A 6,064-nucleotide genomic window follows, 5' to 3' on the forward strand; every position below is an offset into this window, starting at 1 on the left:
GCAGGAGGTATTTGAGGGAGAAGAATTATGGCTTCAGGGTTTTGTTGTTGTTAATGTAAAAATCATTTTGGCCTTGTGACTGACAGAATGAGTCAGGATCATATGGCCGACAAGAATTCCCACATTTCAAAAAGACCTCAAGAATGCTTACTTAAACCTGTTTAATGATCTGTGGCTTTTAGGTGCCTCCCCTAGCAAGAGGAGTCATCTCCTTTTTTTCCCATCACAGTTTACCACCATGGTGATTTTATTGGCCTTCCAGGAAGTGCTAAATGTGTCTGGAAATTAAGTCTTTGCCTAAGCTGGTCTCATTGCCCCTTGTTTGGATATCCATTGCTGTGTAGGATATTGCACAAGGAGCAGCTCTGCCCATGCATATACTTTTCACTTTTTCCTCAGACCTGTGGAACATCTGTGGAGAAAAAAACCCCTGTGAAATTAGACAGCAGTTCAGCTGAGTGTCAGTCTGCAACTGATGCGGCGCAGCTTGCAACAGCAGTTGAAACAACCCATCAGCCCCCTTTAGAGATTTTCAGACTCCTGAACTCCATTCTTCAGTCTGAGCCTAAGCACACTCAAGACATGGGGGGGAAAAACTGATTTGGGAGGTAGGGACAGGGAGAGGAAACATTTCAACTTTTTCCTTTTTTTTTTTTTTTTTCTAATTTTTTTTTTTTTATTTGGTGGAATTTTTATCTGCAGAGGACTTAGAAAGCTGCCCTAAATCTTTCACCTCTAGATAATAAGAATAGAGTCCCCAGTTCACATTGCTCTGTCACTAGTAAATTATGGATCTGTATAGTTAACTTGAAACAAATTACACCACAGACATGCAGTTAGCACATATATACTGGGAAACAAGAACTTTTGAGTTCTCCACCATGCAGCTAAGTCACACTTTAGCCTCTCCTGTAATGCAAATTGAGTAAACTTTAAAACTTTATGGATTTGTTTGAATCATTAATGTATTCCATAACAAGCTTACATTTTATTTGCCTTTTAGTTTCAAATATGATATAAAAAGCTTTCAAAAGCCAGGCATAATAGCAGTCATACATTGTGCAGGCTTTGGAATAGCAAGCTGAACTTTCTCAACTCAGCAAATGAAGCTGAACTTTCTCAACTCAGCAAATGACTACAGTATAGAAGTAACAGTGCATATAAATAACATTGTACTAACTTTCTGTGTTCCCTGTGGATTTTCCTCTGTTCTGCTTTAAAAAGCTTGTTATTCTGGCACGTGGGCAGCGAGCTTCCTTTCTGATGATACATTTAGCTATTCTGAACAGTGACAGTGATGATCAAAGTGCTCATTGGGCATCCTCATATTTGTATGGTTTTAAAAGTATAATTTTATTTACCAATACTGGAATGAAGTCTGATTTTTTTTTTCCAAAAAAAAGCATTCATTTCCGTATTGAAAATGAGCAAATTCAAGGCAGATTATACTCATTAGATAATTCCTTTCCCTTATCATTTAACTTAAAAAAATACATAGCTTTATAGGACATTCCATAATCTGGTATTTCACACTGTGTTTTTCACTGCAGTTGAGCTGCTAATGAATGAACGGTGTTTAAAACAATATTACCATCTTTTAACTGATGTGTCTTTTGGTATTCACTTGTGTTCTTGAGCTACTGAAGTCAGCCTTGGCTATATTCATCTGTCTGCTGCTTCGCCAGCTGCATGTGTGCTTTATATACATGACTGACTGTCTGGGGAGATGTATAAGATATTTATAAAAGTCTGTTTTATTTCTAGTCCCACTGAATTGCCTCACTACTTTCAAATAAGTGTTTTAATGACTTGTTTAAGTAAAGGTGGCTGAAAAACATGTACAATCTTCTTCTGCCTAATAAGGATCTCATAAATATTTTTTTCCTTAAGAACAAAATATCACCTGCCAAGTCACTTTTCCCTGTAAAATTCCCAACTGTTATGTTCACGTTATCTCACTACTTGCTCTCATTTTCCCAGCTGATGCCAGTGTTCATCAGAGGTCTCAGAGGAAAGGATTGTAGTTTCCCCTTTGACAGTCTCTTTGCTGCTTAAGAAATAAATATACTTTGTGATCTTCCACTGTGCTCTGTTAGAGAGATCTGTTGGTTTTTTTCTAAGAAAAACATTTTATAAATTATTCCAAAACCAACTTTGCAAAGAAATAAATTAAATTTGGTTTGAAGTTGTATTCTAGACTGTGACTCATTTAGCATTAAGCGTTACATACCAGCATCCCTCATAAATGACACTCTCCAGGAGCTGAACTCACATTTAATTTAACATACAGAAGGAGAAAAGGAGTAAAAGATATGAAATCTAGTCCAGTCTATATGTTCTCATATTTTTTATTAGTTGATCTTTTTCAGTTGTTACAATTCAGGAAAAGGTATGCTCTTATCCTACCTTAAAAAAAAAAAAGGTTTTATCTGTAAGAACTGTGTGTATCTGGTTTATGCTGACTCATATCTAAATGCTGTCTTTACTGATAAGTGAACATTTTTCTTTCAGAATGTTTTTTACTTCAGAGTATTTTTATTACTGTCTCTTCCCACAGCTCAGGGAATGTTCCATAGTTAAACAAAGATCCTATTAGAAACAGACTTGTTTATATAGGTAAATAAGTTAAAAATTACCCAGTTGCTGCAGATCATATTCATCACACTGGAAGTTGCAAGGCAACATCTTATTATTCAGTTTAAATCAGTGAGGTTTTTTTTACATTCAGTTAGATTTCTTTACACTGCAAAGTGAGTTTGAAGCTCCTGGCTCACAAGTTATGTCTTCAGGTAGGGAATAATGAAAATTAATTTCGAGTTAAAAAATAGGTGTCTCATGGGATCATTAAATGAGATCATCTTCTGTGACTCCCTTTTAGAAGACTGTACGGGCTCACATGATGTGCTTACAGTTATAGAAGGACACTGTGGCTCAGGCGAGATGTTTTTCATCCTGAAGCAGTATTTTGCAATTGTAGAAGAAATGCTCATGGCCGACCAGCTGACTGCCTGATTAGCACCATTTCTCAAGAGAACCAGCTGCTAAGTAACTTGACTCACTGGTTTGAAGCTCGTCTGGATAATTGACATATGTTTGTAAAATTAAAACTCAAAATTGCATTACTCGCTGTGACTATTCAGTTTAAAATCCACCTCTTTAATGAATAAGAGCATTATTCTAGAAATAAACAGTGCAGATCTGATAGCAGATCTGTAACATGCACCTACCTACACCACATAGTTACAGAAACATAATCTAGAAGACCTGTCTCTCTGGTCTTCTTCATAACCGTTGAGGAAGATGAGGGAAGAAAGAGGCTTCTCCAGGGGGTAGGTCAGAGAAGGAATTTGGATTTGTACAGATAAAAGCTTTAAAGGCTTATGCTGGGAATGTAATGGAGTTGTGGTTTTATTGCCATGATCATGCTATCATTAAGACCATTATCTCAGAATCTCTATGAGGTCACTTTTCGTGCAGAGTTTCGAGCTGTCATTTAAAAATAAATTCCTAAAGTAAAAAATACAAAGTGTGTACATGCATTTGACAACTTTTGCTGACTTACCAAGAAACAATCTATTTTTATAAATGGATTTCTAAAATATAACAGTTCTTTCAGTTGCTTTATTCATCCAAAAAGAAAAAATATGGGAATGTTCAATGGAAATTTCCTCTAAGAATCCAAAATCAACTTTTTACATCATATAGAGAACACCCAGGAGTTTAAGGTTCTTGTGTAAATTCAGCATTCAGCGAGGGGAGGAAAAACTGCCAAGTATTGCTATGCTGAAGACTTTGGATGTTGTTAAAATGTTAGGTGACTGTTTATGTATTTCCATTCCTAGAAGGAAAAGCCATTTCAAACTGAATATGAACAAAGCAAGCCCTGGTAACTGTGGCAGCCACACAGGCATGGCAAAGTTCCTCTGAAATAACTTCTCGATGCAGTCACATGCTGCCAAGCTGACTAGGAACTGTTTTTAAAGCAGCTGTATTGAAACTGATGCTGCATATTGAAGATACAGATGCAGTCTCTTAAAAGGCAAAGTATGTCAGCCTTAGCTTTGAAGTGATTTTTTTTTTTTTACATATAGAAGCAGATCTTGTTCAGCAAAGTGTTCTCACAGAAGTTTTCTTCTGCAATAATTCTTTCAACTCTGTCTGTTTTTCTTGTTTTCCTTCCTCACAGATGACTAGACATAGCACATCTAGAGGTCTCTTACTCACCCCAAGTCTAAGCAAGAATACATTTTGAATTGACTTTCAAGAAGTGTTTTAAAATTGTGTTGGTTTAGCTCTTTTAATATTTTTAGAGAGCACTTGGAATGTTATTAACAGTCTTTAGTACCAACTTTTCAGAAGGCAATTTATCATGCTAAATACTTAGTTTGCCAGTGCTGATATTCTACCGGGTTGCCTCCTCATTGAAATGCATAGCTAACTCAGCACATACAAATTTGAGATCTGTTCTATTCCTCATATGCCTCAAAGGGAATTTATTTATTTGCATTTATTGTATGTATTTACATTTACAGTGGTTCAGATGCATTGTGTGAATGCAAGTGCTGCATGTGTGAGTTCTTTTTTTGTTGGCATAGTAATGTTTACATATTGAGATTGTCAGCTGCAAGACAACATCACTTTTTTATAAAGAAAATTAATTAGAGAATAGGGAAACATTTATTTCCTGTGACAGAACTTACAATATGTTAGACCTTAGCGACAGAAGTTGCAGTCTGTTTGCCAGCACAAGGTTGATTCTGTGGTACATTTCATAAATTTTTTTTTTGTGGTTTTCAATGAGGCTTTCATTGGATCCTGGATTTTTCCTTTTCTTAATTCCACTGGATGCCTTTGACATCCAAGTCTCTTCAGGAACCAGGTTTGGCTTACAGGAGGCCAGCTTGTCAAGCACTCCTGGATCACATCAGCCAAGAAAGGTCAGTTCCTGGTGCTTCTTTGTGTCTGTCTTGCGCTCAGATGCGTGATGTTTTCTTGATCAAGACCAGAAAGGCATTTGACCTAACTTCTTCACCAGTATAACTGCGCCCTTAGATTTTTTTCAGCACTTCTAGATGTTTTTTTCACAGGCAACACACACACACACACATATTTATATATATATTTAGAGACTTTATTAATGTGATTGTTTGTTAGATAATTATCTTAGTATCTTCATTTAGTATCTTCATTTAGTTAAAACTGATTATTGTGTGACATAACATTATATTAAAAGATATAACAAAGTAATAGTTTCAGAGTTATTTTTCCTAGTATTTCTTCTCTGAAAACTATGCAGAATTTTCAACTGGAAGTGAAGAAAAAAAAAATGTGGTTGGTTTTTAAGCTATCTCTTGTAAGGGCTTGATAGTTAAGGCAGTCTCTGAAATCAAAATGTGTTGCAATAAAGATATAAAGTACAGCAAAATGCCTCTTTGAAAACAGCCTGTTGGAGTTCCACTCTCTAACAGGAACTGGCGTGGGTTGTGTGCATAACACCATGGCTCAGATGGCAAGTTACCGTGTAACATTACAACACAGAAATAGCATAGCTGTAGCATTTCTTCTAATTTTAGACAGTCTTGCTCTTATTGACTTCAAAAGCCTGGTGGTGATGGAAGTTGCAGGCCCTCACCAAGCACTTTTGAAATATATGTTGGTTTGTCATTTTCACTTCTGTCTCTTGTGAAGACGACAACGGTTGATGCTTTCCAGGCAGCTTTTTGTCTTGTTTTTTGTATAGCATTTCCGCTGAATTCACGCACCATGAGATCTCATGACACCCAGTAATTCTACTCTTTGGCATGATTCTGATCTGCTCTGTTACCTTCATCAAACTAAAACTTAGCTTAGCATGCTGTTGCTTCCTCGGCTCGAAAGTAAGGCTAATAGATTCTCCTAGCATAACACTTGCCCGGCTCTGAAAAGTTGGAAAAGGAGAATTGGCACTGTGTGAGAGTGTTGAATTCCTCTGTTCTCCTAGACTGTCTTCTAGAAACACACCACGCTGGATTGTGCCCAAGGTGTATTCAACTTGGTCTGTCAGCAGCCAGTAATGCTGCTGCCG

At 36.7% G+C, this 6,064-nt stretch overlaps 1 protein-coding gene across 1 annotated transcript in view; it reads left to right on the top strand.

Annotated features, from left to right (window-relative positions):
- Positions 1 to 6,064, top strand: part of ME1 (malic enzyme 1) — a 141,872-nt gene that overhangs the window by 9,307 nt on the left and 126,501 nt on the right. The gene's annotated exons all lie outside the window — the stretch shown is intronic.

Source organism: Egretta garzetta, unplaced genomic scaffold (genome assembly GCF_000687185.1).
Source record: "Egretta garzetta isolate BGI_Z169 unplaced genomic scaffold, ASM68718v1 scaffold430, whole genome shotgun sequence".
In the NCBI taxonomy this organism is placed as follows: domain Eukaryota; kingdom Metazoa; phylum Chordata; class Aves; order Pelecaniformes; family Ardeidae; genus Egretta; species Egretta garzetta.